General features: G+C 41.5%; 1 protein-coding gene across 3 annotated transcripts in view; it reads left to right on the top strand.

Annotated features, from left to right (window-relative positions):
* LOC126191410 (hemicentin-2-like) overlaps nucleotides 1–15480 on the top strand; it is a 1933978-nt gene that overhangs the window by 1054607 nt on the left and 863891 nt on the right. The gene's annotated exons all lie outside the window — the stretch shown is intronic.

Raw genomic sequence — 15480 nt, forward strand, 5'->3', positions numbered from 1 at the left:
CAAGCTTAGCTGCTGGTTCTGGCCGAGTCACCAGTGTCGACAAATGAATTTGGTTCTTCCTCTCTCTTTTTTTTCTTGTTTTTGCTATTGCAACAAAGTCTGAAGAACGGTTCCACGAGTTCGAAATTTGGTCCTCTATAGCAACTATGCCCTGTTAGCATCAGCTCCAAAACTACAGTTGTTTTATTTCAGGTACAGGTCAACTTCCACAGTATCATTCTCAGTGATTCCGTGCTGTACATAGTTGTCAGTTTCAAGATGAAGGAATATTAAGTATACGACTCACTGACAGCAGTGCTATCCTCTGTGAATGTGAGGAGGAATTAGAGGACCTATTGAATGGAATGAACAGTTTAATGAACACTGAAAATGGATTGAGAGGAAACCAAAAGAGGACGATAATAATAAGGAGTAACAGAAATAAGATTAGTGATAAATTCTCGTTGAATATATTTTGCTACTAAAATCAAAGATATGCATAAAAATAAGACAATTAGGATATAAAAAGCAGACAATTACCGTAAAAGAGAGCAACCAAAGCTAAAATAAGTCAATCTCTTTCAAACATAAGCCTTAATTTGAGGAAGAAACAACGTAGTAGTATGTGTAAGTAAATCATGGACTATGAAGTTAAGTCTAAAATTTGACGTCAACAGAGGAGAGTGATCAAATGTTTGTAGGTCAGGATAAGGCGCCGCTTCCTTCACCTGCATGTGGGTTGTGAGCTGTCATGTTGAGTGGAACCATGTGGCGGGCCACTGGCAAAACATCCTTGAATATAACAGTTTTTTGTATTGATGTTAGCTCCTGGTGATGTTATGAGCCAGGGGAGCGTGGAGCAGCCGATGGCTGCTGATGTCAGCGAGATTTCGGAAAGATGGTGACGTCTGCACACTTTCGCAGACAGTGTGTGTAATAGACACAGCGCTAAGTAGCTCTGCTGCCTTGTAGCCACAGACAGCAACGCCCAGAAGGAATGAATTTAAACCATAACTCCGAATATGATCGACATTAAATGACATATATGCCTCCTCTGGACGGTGATCAGAAACAATTTGTGCCCACCGAGGCTGGTGAGCAGCAACTGTGCAGCTGGATGGCTACCAGCCCAGACTCGAACACGCGACCACCATGCAGGTGGTCGCCCACAGTGAGAAAGTCCCACAGAAGGTGACCAGACAGTGGGAAGATAGTAGGTGGTCTACATACAATCTTTTGTTTAGGTGGATACATGCCACTTGGCTGTATCATCTTGTACTACAAGCAGTCATCATACTAATGTTAGTGCCCGGCATAGAATGCTGTGTTGAGCATCACATAAACATCTTGACTGGCTGAGAACATCTGTGCACAGCAGAGGGAGGGTCTGATTCGAGTAGTATTTATGTGAGCCAAGCTGGTTTGTGTTTTCCTCTTCGCAACGTTTTTCCCTACATACCATAACAAGCTGGCGTGCTCAGTCACCATCATTAGGCAATGGTTACTTCATATTGATTGGTTTTCTCGTCCAGTCAGCTTTCCTGGACGCCCTGTCTCTGATGTTAAGATGTCTCAACATCGTTTACAGAAGTAGTGGCGGACATATTCGGCTGTGTCAGCACAATATGTCCTCCGACACTCCGAATGTACCTTCTGACTCCATAGTGCTCTGTCATCGGGATAACGGCACGTATTTCCACACGACGTCATTTTTTCCGCGCAGGCGCTAGGCAGTTCGTTACAACAGACTAGGTCCTGGAACAAAAGCGGAAAAAACGGAATAGAAAAGAATCAAAGCGATTGAAATGTGAGGCTATAGAAGGATACTGAAAATGGATTGAAAGCGGTTCTCTGAAGAATGAGTGGAAGAGACTGAGAAGAAGAAGGGACAAAATGATAGATAGGAATTAAGATACCAGGGAATAACTTATACGGTACTGAAGGGACCTCTAGAGGGAAAAGCTATGGGGAAGAGAGGGATTGGAATTTATCCAACAAATAACTGATTACAATGGGTGCAAATGAAGAGGTTGTCGCAAGAGAGGAAGTCAGAGTGGGCCATAAAACACATCATGATGTGTTGGCAGAAGAGCCAACACCGTGTTGCTAGAGGAGGCCGAAATGCGTGCTATAAGCTCACGCAGACTGGCGTGAGGTCTGGAACAGTTATGGGAATTGAGTCTAGTAAGAAAAGAATGTAGTTGCTGGAATACTTAACTTTAATCCATAATTGTTGTACATCGCTCTTGATGATACATAAGTGCAATCTCAATATGCACTGGTAATGGCGCCTTCCTAGGTCGTAGCAAATGACTTAGCTGAAGGCTATGCTAACTATCGTCTCGGCAAATGGGAGCGTATTTGTCAGTGTAGCTTCGCTAACAAAGTCGGCTGTACAGCTGGGGCGAGTGCTAGGAAGTGTCTCTAGACCTGCCGTGTGGCGGCGCTCGGTCTGCAATCACTGACAGTGGCGACACGCGGGTTCGACGTATACTAACGGACCGCGGCCGATTTAAAGGCTACCACCTAGCAAGTGTGGTGTCTGGTGGTGACACCACACATCAAAAGACTAGTAACCCAAACGAAAAAAAATCTTTTTTTGAAAACTTTTTTACTAGGATTTGGAGAATCGTAAACTTTACAATTTACCCAAAGATCTCATGTACCAGCACAGAATCGTGAGTAGCTTAGTATACACACTGTAAATGTAGACAGATCAAGTTAGAAAAGATCTACGATACTATATTTTAGATAAGCGACACTTGCAACGTCTCCCTGGAGTTTCTTCCCATAACTTTATGAGCTCTGAAGCAAGTCTTTGAGGACATAACGCGACGGAAATTATGCCCTGAGGTCTCAAAATATTTTCCTGTCATCCCGTGAATTCTTCCAGTTCGTGTTCCCCACATATTCCTCCCCTTGACGACTCTATGGCGAACATCTTCTTGCCAGTGCAACAGTATCATGAGTTCTGGAACTGGGACAAGTTCGCTGACTGAGATGCATTCGTCGAGTTGACTCGGATAGACTTCTGCATGAGGTATTGCTCAGACAGATTTTGGACACAAAACGGACTGAAACATTGGGAGATGAGCTCCTGCGAATGTCAAACTAAGAACGGCGGGGCAGTCACTGGTGTAGCAACTGTATGATGTCAGTGGTCGACTGCTGGGTTGTGACGGCACAACAAAACTAGGCTTCGTAAACTGAAACAGAAATGTTTTCGGCAACTTCATCTAATCTGCTTCGGACTTTTCTATAATAAATGAATGATGATGCAAGAAATGCAGTGCTACTATTGAACAGTGCAAATGATACAAATGGTATTTAAAGCAAATCACTGCAACAACTATCTAACTTAGCACGTCGAAGGATTTCCTGACGAAGTAAATAAAATACCGTGTTTTCGTATGTTTCTCAGTATTTTTCTTCTTCTTGTCTAATGATTAAACAAAGGTAATTGAAAGGGATATACCAGACATTTGTTTTCAATGGGTAGCATCAAAGACAGAAGACACTTTGGCAAAGCATAGTAGCATCAACCCAATAAGGTGAATCTTTCCAGGTCTCCAGACTGTTTTCTAAATGTACTGTACTTTTGTTATTTTAGACTTACATCAATATAGAACAGCAAGCCTTTATTATCGCTATGAATAGTAGATTATCTTTATGAATGGCATTGCGTACAAAGGTTGACATGTCCATAATCGGACGGTTGTTTTCAAGGTCACATTCCTTTTATTGACATCATCTATTTGATGGTTATAATCCCCATGCTTTCCTTTGATCACTGAACTGAATTATCCAACGATGGATCCCTTAAGTTCAAACTTTGACCCAAGATGCAACTTGGAATTTTCATAACAAGACATTAAGAGGAAAGTGTAGCGAACACACAGAGAAAATATTCACGAATTTTTATACTATTGGATCGTTTGTGAAAAATAAACGCTCGATGTTACAGGACTCAGTTGTCATCAGTTCCTGAATAGCGTTGTTGGTATTCCATAAAACTAGCGGCAAGTTGACGTTTAAATGGTGTCATTAAAGTTCATTGCACAGCACAAATCTACAGTGGCCAACAACAAAATTAAGTTTGTCATGTTCACAAATATAATTAAAAAATCAAACAGTTACCAAAAATCTTATTTTTTCAGTGTCCTTTAAAATTATTTATTGCATTTGATGTCAAACTCCTGGTAGTAAATTTCAAAGCTCCCGTGGAAGTACAATTGTTATACATACATTATTTTCCTTACTTAAATTGATTTCATTCAATAGCATTTGTAATAAAGTTATGACGATTTTGCAAAGACGTAATTGTTGATCTGTACTGAAAATTAATCATGCTCACTTCATGACTTCTGTCTGAACATACTTGTCATCAATTTCCAAAAACATATTGCGTCACAAGGGGTTTGAAAAAACGTAATTATTAACCTGTATTGGAAATTAATTACGTTCCCTTCACTGGTTAGAAACACCAGTGTCTCCGGACACAGCACACGATAAAATCTATATATGCTAAAACTAATATTACTGGCCGCTGTAGTGCAGTCGTCTGAACTACGGTGGTCACACGATAAAGTCACAAGGCCTGAGGCACGCAAAACACGTAAAAAATCAAAGACGTTGCAATTCAGATCGACATAACATAGGTAAACAGATTTATGTTTAGCTGAGGTACTGAGATTCGCAATGAGAGTGAACCGATGATATTTAGCAGCTCAAAACAACAATATTACTTCCCGTCAATGGACGAAATGGGACGTTAGTAGAGGGACTTGTGGACATTGAAGGGCTTGAATATGATACTATGCTTTACTGCTCCAATAAAATTTCTTTCCCTTCCTTCTACAAGATAGGAAAGCTGAATCCTTCCTTAAAACTCATCTGAATGTGAAGGTCTGCTCCGTGATACCCTGACTGTCGATACGGTTTCGAACATCAGGCAAAGAATAAGAGAAATAAATGTCGGCTACAGTGCCAAAACAGCGAATTTCGTGTCTGAGAGCGGAATAATCAATGTGTGGGCGTGATCTGCTTCTAGAAAATTTGCTCGTAGGTGACTAGCCAACCAATACTTGCAAACTGATACACTATACAACGTTGGCTGATTCGTACACTGCTGTCTGTTTCAAAAGAGGATATGGCTATGTATATCATATCCTATAGTGCTACCATTTACGTGCCACTTACTTAGTACTGTAGTAAGTCATCCACTGACTAATGGCAACTCTAATTCTGCAGATTTTGCTGCTGCTGAAATTTTAATTGAAAACCGTTCATGATTTTCTTTCTTAGGATAACCATAGCTTCTTATAAAAATGTCTGATGTATCAGACAAGACTCGCCGAATTGCTCTGATGTCACTTAATACTACAATATTTCTGTAAACATTGTTCTTTGTGTTTTGATCTTGTTTTTATGAAAAATTTATAAAACAGAGTGTTGAAAAATGTTCCCACAGAATAGTAACTACATAAAGAATCTATGTTACTGTCAAAAAATTCAGGTAGCTACGATACTTATTTAAGTTTTAGAAAAATTCTGTTCGATTTATTTTAAATGTAGTGCATTTACTTCACTGCATCAAAACAAAAAAACTTTTTTGTTTGAGGAATGACGTAAAGGTAGACATGGAATGGCAACTGCGATTATATCGAATAGTGTGTCATGACACATACCATATCTCGTCAATGTTTCCACGCATATGACCTAAGATTCAATAAGTCAAAGACTTTAGAAACCTGAATACGTTCTTTAAAGGAAAATGTTCTCATTCCTCAACCTAATCCTGTAACATCCCTTAGTCAGTTCACCGCAGCCTCCATGCAGTCAGTTTTATGCAAATAATGCAGAGCGAAACCTGCAACAGAATTTATGAATACAGACTTAGTCCGTCACTCTCAGTAGGTGTATGGTCATGCATGTGTAAATAATAGAAGGATATGACACTGTTACACGAAACCACGGATTGGTAACTTTTACATGAATGCCATATTCAATTAATTCAGTTAATTCTCAGTTTCTCGCACTGTTACCCAACAGTGAGTTTTGTGGTAGAGTATAGCGCACTGTTCCAACTCACTCCGTGAAACTCTTCAAAGTTGAGATCCATTATTTACCTGTTTTTGCTTACTTGGTTCACAACATTTACGAAACCAAGGTTTCGGAGTATCTTTTTAAGCAACTTCGCAGCGTTTGTGTGTCCAGAGTATTTCTATTACTATGCTAACGATTCTCTCCGCCTTAAAAATTAATTATGTCATGTCCAGAGCGATACTTACGAGTCCTCGCGAAATTAATAGCCATTCTTGATATTTCGTCTCCCATCCGTGGACCGTGAAATGAGCACAGTGCTCCACTGGAGCGCGAAATAATTTGTTCCGGCAGCTCGACTTCCTTCAGGTTATTAAAAAAAAAGTTGTTCCGAGTTTTGTGGCAGCTACAAGGATCTAACTCGGATATCCTCTCTCTTGCCATAATAAGTCAATGCGAAGATTTCCTTGTGGTAATTATTTTGACTCCATTGGCTACGGTGAAGTAAAAAATGCAGAAGAATATGCATGAAATTTCTGCAGACGAGACCAAAATAAGATAGTCTGGTGTGTGACATGATAGGAGAGAAATGAACGATATGAGATGCATCAACACTATGCAGTGTTACAATCAGATTTGTAAATTTGTAGCTTACAAGTACTGCAAAGTTAAGATTCCCATACTTGTGTACAGTAGGAGCCAATCTTAAAATCTAAGACTAATTTGAAAATCAAATTGTATAATGGAAAAAAGATCTTCACTATCGTAGACTGCCGAAAAATATTGCCTAATTTCTGTAAGACACCTCCGTAATGCACGCCAGTGATCAACTTTTCTGAAGTCAGTCGTACGATAGACTGAAAAGATTACTGTGACCACCGTGCTTAAGAGCGGTACATTGACCGCATCGTTACCTATACAGACGTTAGTTGAACAAAGTTACAGACTCACGGAGTAGTGGCACAAATTTATAGAAAACCCATACCGATCCACCCTATATCCTGCTAAAATAAATCGCACATGCGTAGTGATTTGTCTTTGATATTAGTCCGGCTTTTCACAGTCTGCATCTAACGAGTACCCATTAATCCTGAAATTAGCGTAATTTTAATTCTCTGATGGACTGCACAATCTGTCACTATCTTTTCAACCTATGAACGATGCAGCACATGTACTATCGTCCTGCTAATAGTCTGATTCCATTTGTTTTAACTGTCTGAGTATCCCCTTCTCTGGCTGAAATCACTAAGACACTATAAGTTAGTTAATTTCATGTTCAATTTATTATATGTTCGATTCACTGTAATAATGTGGAACGAGTCATTTTGCATTCATATTATACATTGATATGTAGATATGGCAACGTGGTAAACATTTACAAGTCTTCTCTATTAATATAAATTAGTTATTATCCATTAACTACATTGTACCCATTTTACCCATTAAATAAACAAGAAACTTTGTGAGAAGTAGACGAAGTTGTCAAAAAGAATTTTTTCCCCTAGTTTTCAAATTTTATTTTCTTTTTTCTCAAACATCATGTGACATTGGGTAGGTGATAAAAACGTTTGATGTTGGTATTTCGCACCTCTTTTCAGACAAAGTCAACTTTAATACGGAATAATGACTGTAATTTTTTCTTCTGGTATTGTATCTACATCATTCAACTGTAGTTGGCTATTTCCTCACACTTTATGAGGGAATACTTACACTGTGAAAGAGTACTCAAAGTTCCTAATTGTTTAAATGTAAGTCCACTACATGATAATGCGGTAGCAGTATATACTATTATCATAGCACGTTTTTGAGCAATTACTGAAGTAAAATACGTTAGATATGAAACTCCCTAGTAGATTAAAACTGTGTGCCGAACCGAACTCGGGACCTTTGCCTTTCGCGGGCAAATGCTCTACCACCTGAGTTACCCATGCACGACTCACGACCCGTCCTCACAGTTTCAATTCTGCCAGTACCTCGTCTCCTACCTTCCAAACTTCACAGAAGCTCGAGCATTGGTCCGGCACACAGTTTTAATCTGCTAGAAAGTTTCATATCAGCGCATACTCCGCTGCAGAGTGAAAATCTCATTCTGGAAACATCCCCAGGCTGTAGCTAAGCCGTATCTCCGCAATATCCTTTCTTCCACGAGTGCTAGTTCTGCAAAGTTCGCAGAAGAGCTTCCGTGAGGTTTGGAAGGTAAGAGACGAGGTACTGGCAGAATTGAAGCTGTGAGGACGGGTCGTGAGTCGTGCTTGGGTAGCTAAGTTGGTAGAGCACTTACCCACGAAAGGCAAAGTTCTCTAGTTCGAGCCTCGGTCCGGCATACAGTTTTAATCTGCCAAGAAGTTTCATATCAGCGCACACTCCGCTACAGAATGAAAATCTCATTTTACGCTAGCCATTTTATTCTACCTGTTTCTCTCTCCCCAAGGTTTGCAACGATTCTCCGAGCAAGCGTTTTTGAAACGAGTTGTTTTGAGAGTTCTAGAATATACTAATCCAATCTGAAGTTGATAGTTTGCATCCTGTTTACTATTTACTTACCATGTGTTACATTTATAATTCTTGTAGCGTCTCCGCGTGTGAGAACTGAATATGTTAGCGGTTTTTGAAACTGAGGCCATTACCGAAATTACTCAGTAACAATTTTACGAGAGTAATTTACTATTTATATAGTTGCTGTATTTATGTTTGGATTGATTACAGTATTAATGTCATTTTCAAAAACGAGCTAATACTACTTGATGAATATTAGGTGGAAAGCCGTTTATGTTTGTGAAAAACAGTAGTGGTCCTAGCAGGCATTCTGGAACTCTATTTGTGATATCTCCTCTGTCATAAAAATCATATGCTGCTGACGCTGCTTGATTTCTGCAAACAAGTTCCTGCATACTTATGATTGGATTCGACATCATCTATTGGTTACCTGTACTACCAATTCCACAAGACCACAGTTTACGTAGGAGGATGAGACGTTGCTGCTATATTGAGAGGTATCTTCTTTTATTACTGGCACTGATAGAAATTTCCGTCCACAGTATTAGCCAAAAGTGGAGGAGAGATAGTAGTGTACGGGTCATGGGCACCTGACTGTCAGCCAATGTTGTGGATTCAGTTCAGACTTTCTTCGCGTGTTCTGATCGAGTAAGGGCATATGACAGTGTCAACGATGATCTGCCTGTCGGGTGGCTATTTTAATCCGGGCCGTAACTTTGGTGTTGTCCAAGAGGATTACGCTATGCACATTTAATTATCTCTCTTTGTCAACGAAATCACAAGCATAAGACGATACACTACATAAGCTCTTTACAGTCAACTGAACTAAGGCACCAGACACGTACTCATATTCATTTTGTAATGCCTGTTTCATGGCCCAGTGTTTTATCTTCAAACACGTGTGTGGCACTCATGCAGACTGTGTCAAAGATAAACATATAGTCTAGCCTGGAGTGTTCTGTCCGGTTACTAAACTAATGAGACACTTCTTATGGTTTCAGACTTACCGTAACTTCAAGAAGCGGCTGTCTAAATTAATTATTTCAGAACAATAAAGGGATCTCCCAAGTATGAAAGAAGCTGTTGGTCTCTTTCTTCTTGCTATATGTTAACCAAATTACCCATGTAATGTAGGTAACCAAAAGCTCTACTTTGAAAAAACAATGTTTTTCGACTGTATAAGGTTTCTAAATGAAGAAGTGTTATCAGTACACAAAAATTAGAATTTACTTGTTTTCAATTGATCTAGAGTCAAATATTCGCATGTAACGTCAGTGAGACACTTAAACTTGTAATCTCTAACCTCTAACTTTTCATTTGCTGTGCATATTACTGTATTAATATATCAACGTGTAGGACTGCCAGTCTGGTGTAAGCCTTTAGGATTGGCTCCTCTTTGGCATTTTGTGTGCCCGTTTTGCTACTTGTTTGGTTAAGCAACTAGTAATTTGCCGTCTAACTTACGGAGGCAGTCAAAGAACCAGTTCTGAAAGTGTGCTGGGATATAGCCTGTTCGACAGCCAGAAGTAGAATGAAAGTTTTGTTGGAAAACGTTGCATGAGTGACAATAGCCCTCTGAATGACATTAATTTCAACAAACAATTTCAGATTGCTACATGACCGATTAGATCGTATATGTACATGGAGAACAGGCGTCACATTCATTTCTGATAAGCCATTACTGTGCAGGTCAACGAACTTGGTTCACTGCACTGTCTACGAACCAGTCACATAATCGAGAAACTGGTCTGCATACTGTGTAATTTGTTAATGGTTTACAGTGCAAAATTTCTAGAAGTAGAAAAACTGCCACTTGGCCTGAACCCTTAGTCTACGAGACATGGTGTATGAAAATCTCCGGTAATGTTTCACACAATCCAGTCGCGAAAAGTGACAACCGGTCGGGACAGCGGTGTGCTGACTACATACCCATCCGTATCCGCATCCAGTGACCCCTATCGGCTGAGGTTGACACGGCGGTCGATCGGTACCGTCAGGCCTTCCGAAGCCTGTTCGGACGGAATTTAGTTTAGTGTTTCACACGAACGATGGTCTCTAAACTATGCTGATTCATATAAATTCTCTCTATGAAACTAATTAGATTCGAAACTTCCTGGAAGATTAAAACTTTGTACCGGGACGAGACTCGAACTCGGGACCTTTGTCTTTACTTACTGGCAGAATTGAAGCTGTGAGGACGGGTCGGGATTCATTCTTGGGTAGCTCAGATGGTAGAGCACTTGCCCGCGGAAGGCAAAGGTCCTGCGTTCGAGTCTCGGACCGGCACACAGTTTTAATCTGCCAACAAGTTTCAAATCAGCGCACACGCCGCTGCAGAGTGAAAATCTCATTCTAATTAGATTCGAATTTAGAATGTATTAAAGAATCCTGCAGATTCATGCTGTACGCGAGCTAAGAAACAGGCCATTCCGGGTGATTTCTCTCTACATAACTGAATTCCGTCGTGGCCTGGCACCTTAAGTGTACTCACATAGCTCGGTTGTTTTTCTAGTGACGGATGCTCATTTTACATCATCCATTTGAGAGTTTTGACGAAAGAGGACCATACCGTGCAAAGACTGATTGTTATGAGCAAAAGGTGATGCTAAGCGTTTAATTAACGTTCAGGTGTGTATATTAGTTTTTAATTTTTGATAATGACACAGTAGGTTGCTGATGATCAGTTTCAGTATGGAAGTTGTTTGTAAGGAATTTGCTCATCTGCATCTTACTAATTAAACAGTAATCTTCACAAAATTCTCTGAACGAACCTTTGCAGTATAACCACCTCCAAATCTGAGGAAGTTTAGTATACTGTTAACGTGTAAATACGACAAAAAGAAAAAGAACATTAAGATGTGGTACGACTTGTTCGAACTTGACGCTTGAGCTATGTAATTAGCCTCTTCTTTTGTGTTACAAAATCTGAAATGGTCATTTACTATGTCATGCGATCAAGACTGTTAATAAAGCTGCAAGAAACAGTCATTAGCTCTCCTAAACTCGTACGCATTACCTTGGGAATTGTGGTGTAAGTAAATAAACGCAACGAAAGATGTGGAAATGCAAATTATGCTCCTACAGTGCGTCGGGAAAAATGCAATGTCGTGTGTTAACGAATCTACAGAAACACACCGTTAATTTTAGCTGCACCAAATTTTATTTCTGTTCCAGCTGTAGCTCCTATTTGTCTGAAGTCCTCACATCCTTCATAGATGTTACATGTAGTATTACACATATTGTACTAGAGCATGTTGGAAATAAAGGAAAAACCCTTCATAGATCAGATCTATGATAATGCACATTTATCATCAAATGTCGTTTAAGGAAATCTTTGCTGTCACAAATCAAGGGAATCTTTGACAATTTAGGTAAAGAAGGTTTGCATTATCAGGGAATTTTGTAGTACTGAAGAACGAGGTATGGCCTCTGAAACGGCTGAGATGTGTCGGTGTTTACATAAGTGGAAACAGAAAATCAAAAAGTCGTTCAGGCTAGTGTTTCCGAACGTAATCGTGGCCTTAATGTTCTCTTATTTACTAAATGGGTACATGTAGTCCTGTACTGTAGTACTTCAAAACGACATGTTCTCTATATTAAAAGCTGCGTCATCGCTACTTTCATTGTGGCTGAAAGTAGGCTAACGATGCTCAGGCAAAGGAGCGGAATGGTGGCAAGAACCCACTTTCCCCACGTATATTTTCTCGCCTTGTTGCGACGCTCCAGGAAACGGGACGTTTTAATTCAAGGAAACGCAGTAGTTGTAGAACTCGTGCAAACGAAGCCGTCGATGTTACTGTTCTGCTTGTGGTACAGTGAGCTCACGCGACGGTCTGAAGAGGAGATTGTCATTCCTTGAACTAGTGTACATGGCAGTCACCACTCCTTCCTTATATCGTCCATTTACACCAAGAATTACAAAGGAGTACTTTACTGAATAATATACAGATCTGTCATTGGGCACAGGAGCAAATCCTCCTCCTCTGATGTTATTTTTAGAGCTGAACGTTCGTTCTGAACAACAGATAGACAGCATTTCTTACTCTTCATTAGCACATACTGTATTCACATAAACCATCATCTGAATAGAGTTCATTGAATGACCAACGTGCGTTTTCCTTGTGTTTGCGTTTGTTTCAAAAATGGTTCAAATGGCTCTAAGCAGTATGGGACTTAATATTTGAGGTCATCAGTCCCCTAGAATTAGAAATAACTAAACCTAAACAACCTAAGGACATCACACACATCCATACCCGAGGCAGGATTCGAACCTGCGACCCTAGCAGCCGCGTGGTTCCGGACTGAAGCGGCAAGAACCGCTCGGCTACCGCGGCCGGCTGCATTTGTTTGCTGTCAACTTCCTGCAAGCCGACGAATAACGTTATCCCGGGTTACCTGCAATCTGTGAATCTAAGTCGATTTTATGTTATCTTTATAATAACGACAGATCTAAGTGAACAGTACGCTGCGATACGTTTAGGAACAGATCTTGAGGAGAGGAAGTGGGTTACTGAGTAATGACTATAGAATACTATTTTTTTAAAAACTAAAACACCTAGCTATCGGTTGATGAACGAAGAGTTACAAGAAAGTGAATCATTCCAGTTACTGTCGACCTGGTAGCTAAACACCATTTGCTGAATACAAAATTGTTAAGGCTATTGTGGCCACTTGTTGACAAATTGCCCGTTGGCTTTTGTCACGAATTCTTCAGCTGACGTTTGTTAACTTTTGTGAAGTTTCTCCAGCACGAGAGGCTGACATTGTCGAAGTTTCACCCTCCATTGTCCACCACCAGCAATGGATGGTGCAGCTTTGATAACGTCAACCACTCGTGCTGGCGTAACATCGGAAAAATTATCAAACAAAACGTAGACCTAAGAACCAGTGACAGAAGTCAACAGGGAATTTGTCATATGCTGAATGTTATTTGGAATTGCTGAGATGAATGGAACAGCCTGCGTAGCTCTTGTTGGAAGGCAGAAAGATGTTAAGGCAGTGTTTGGCCGATAAGAATGTCTTCACCTGCAGCCGCCGCCAGCGAGGCCGACGTAGTCCTGGCATGACGCCATCGCCACCGCCACCGGACGACCGGAGGTTCGCGTGCCACCAGCTCCCCGCGACGAGACGGGCGTCGCCTCCTTCCGTGGGAACTGCCGCAGCTGCGCACAGAACAGACCCGCATGTGCTGACCGCTGCCACACGCACCGCTCTCCCTCCGTCCTCTGCACACTCTTTGCCGTTGTCTTTGTTCAGTTGTTGCGTAGCAACAGCGTAGTATTGTCCGATTATATACATGCGTTGATATTGGGAAGAATAAACAATGCTCTAATAGCTCCCAAATTGCCAGCAACATTTACATTTATACGTTTTAGTGATCTGTTTAGAGTTTGACACCCTTAGAGAACAACCAGACAGGAAAAAACCACATATCAGGTTTCTACTTTCTCACCCATTCAGTTCCTTAAGAGCCATTTTGATGTCCACTAGTTGACAAAAAATAAATAAATAAAAATTGAGCAGCCAGAAGATGTGGTCGGATGTCAATGTATCTTCGTACACGCGCGCGTCATAGGCAGTTATGTAAATGTCATCTTCAGATATCGGCCATTCTGACGGTTATCAGCGTTGTTCTTGCAATATTTTCCCACAACATGATACGTTATCTTCGTCAGGTGGTATATGAATTACAGGTATGTAGATAAGAGTTACAGTTTTGTGCAACAGGTAGAATTGCTTCCAGAGAACATTAGCATCGTAAGTGTTTCATACTGTTACGAGGTCTCGTCGGGTAGGTAAGGAGAGTGGCAAGTGTCATGCTGAATGATCACTGTGAAGGACAAGGAGATGCCGCGTACACGTGTGAGGCAGTGTTATCAGCACCTGACAGTGTTTGAAAGGGCCTCATTGTGGGTCTGCATCTGCCAGTTGGTCGAATCGTACAATATTCCAATTTGTGGGACGTCCTCAAGGGACAGTGGCCTGTTATTGGACTTTTTTTCACCAGCTGCTTATTTTTTATGACCCACCGTCTAATTTCTTATGGTGGGTCGTTATTGGACTGCATGGGAACGTGAAGACAAGGATTTGTATTGTATGTATTGTATATTAACCGGGGGCCTAGAAACGACGGAGAGGCTCCGTCCCCGCCGCAGCCGCAGTAGTCCACAACCCCACGACGACTACTGCAGTCCACTTCACCCTTCCACCGCCCCACACCGAACCCAGGGTTATTATGTGGTTCGGGCCCCGGTGGACCCCCCAGGGAACGTCTCACACCAGACGTTGCTTGGTAGAGTAATGGTGGTGTACGCGAACGTGGAGAACTTGTTTGCGCAGCAATCTCCGACGTAGTGTAGCTGAGGCGGAATAAGTGGAACCAGCACGCTTTCACCGTGGCAAATGGAAAACCGCCTAAAAACCATCCACAGACTGGCCGGCTCACCGGACCTCGACCCAAGTCCGCCGGACGGATTCGTGCCGGGGACCAGGCGCTCGTTCCCGCCCGGAAAGCCATGCGTTGGACCACACGGCTAATCGGGCGGGCTGAAGGCAAGGATACGCGTCGTCAATGTTCCGGTTGACCAGTTCTCTCCGCCGCTAGGGAATATCGCCGAGTTGTTCATGAGGCACGTCGTAACTCGCTCACGTATGCGCCTGCTGTCTGAGAAAAGGTAATGGACGGCCTGCAACATTCTCTGTCATCCGCACAGTTGGTTCGTAACTAGCGTCAGCCTGATCATTACCGTCCCTCGTCTAGGCTGTCGTTAACATCACAACGCAAACAGCTGCGTTTGGAGTGGCACCGGGACCGTGAAGCATGGACTGCTGATGAATGGCGTCACTTTATATTCAGCGATGAATCGTAATTCTGCATTAAGTATGGAACTTCGACGGCACAACAGTACCTGTTGGACATCCTGCGTTCTCCAGTGTTACCTCTCATCCGACAGGGTCATGATA

Source organism: Schistocerca cancellata, chromosome 6, assembly GCF_023864275.1.
Source record: "Schistocerca cancellata isolate TAMUIC-IGC-003103 chromosome 6, iqSchCanc2.1, whole genome shotgun sequence".
Classification (NCBI taxonomy): Eukaryota; Metazoa; Arthropoda; class Insecta; order Orthoptera; family Acrididae; genus Schistocerca; species Schistocerca cancellata.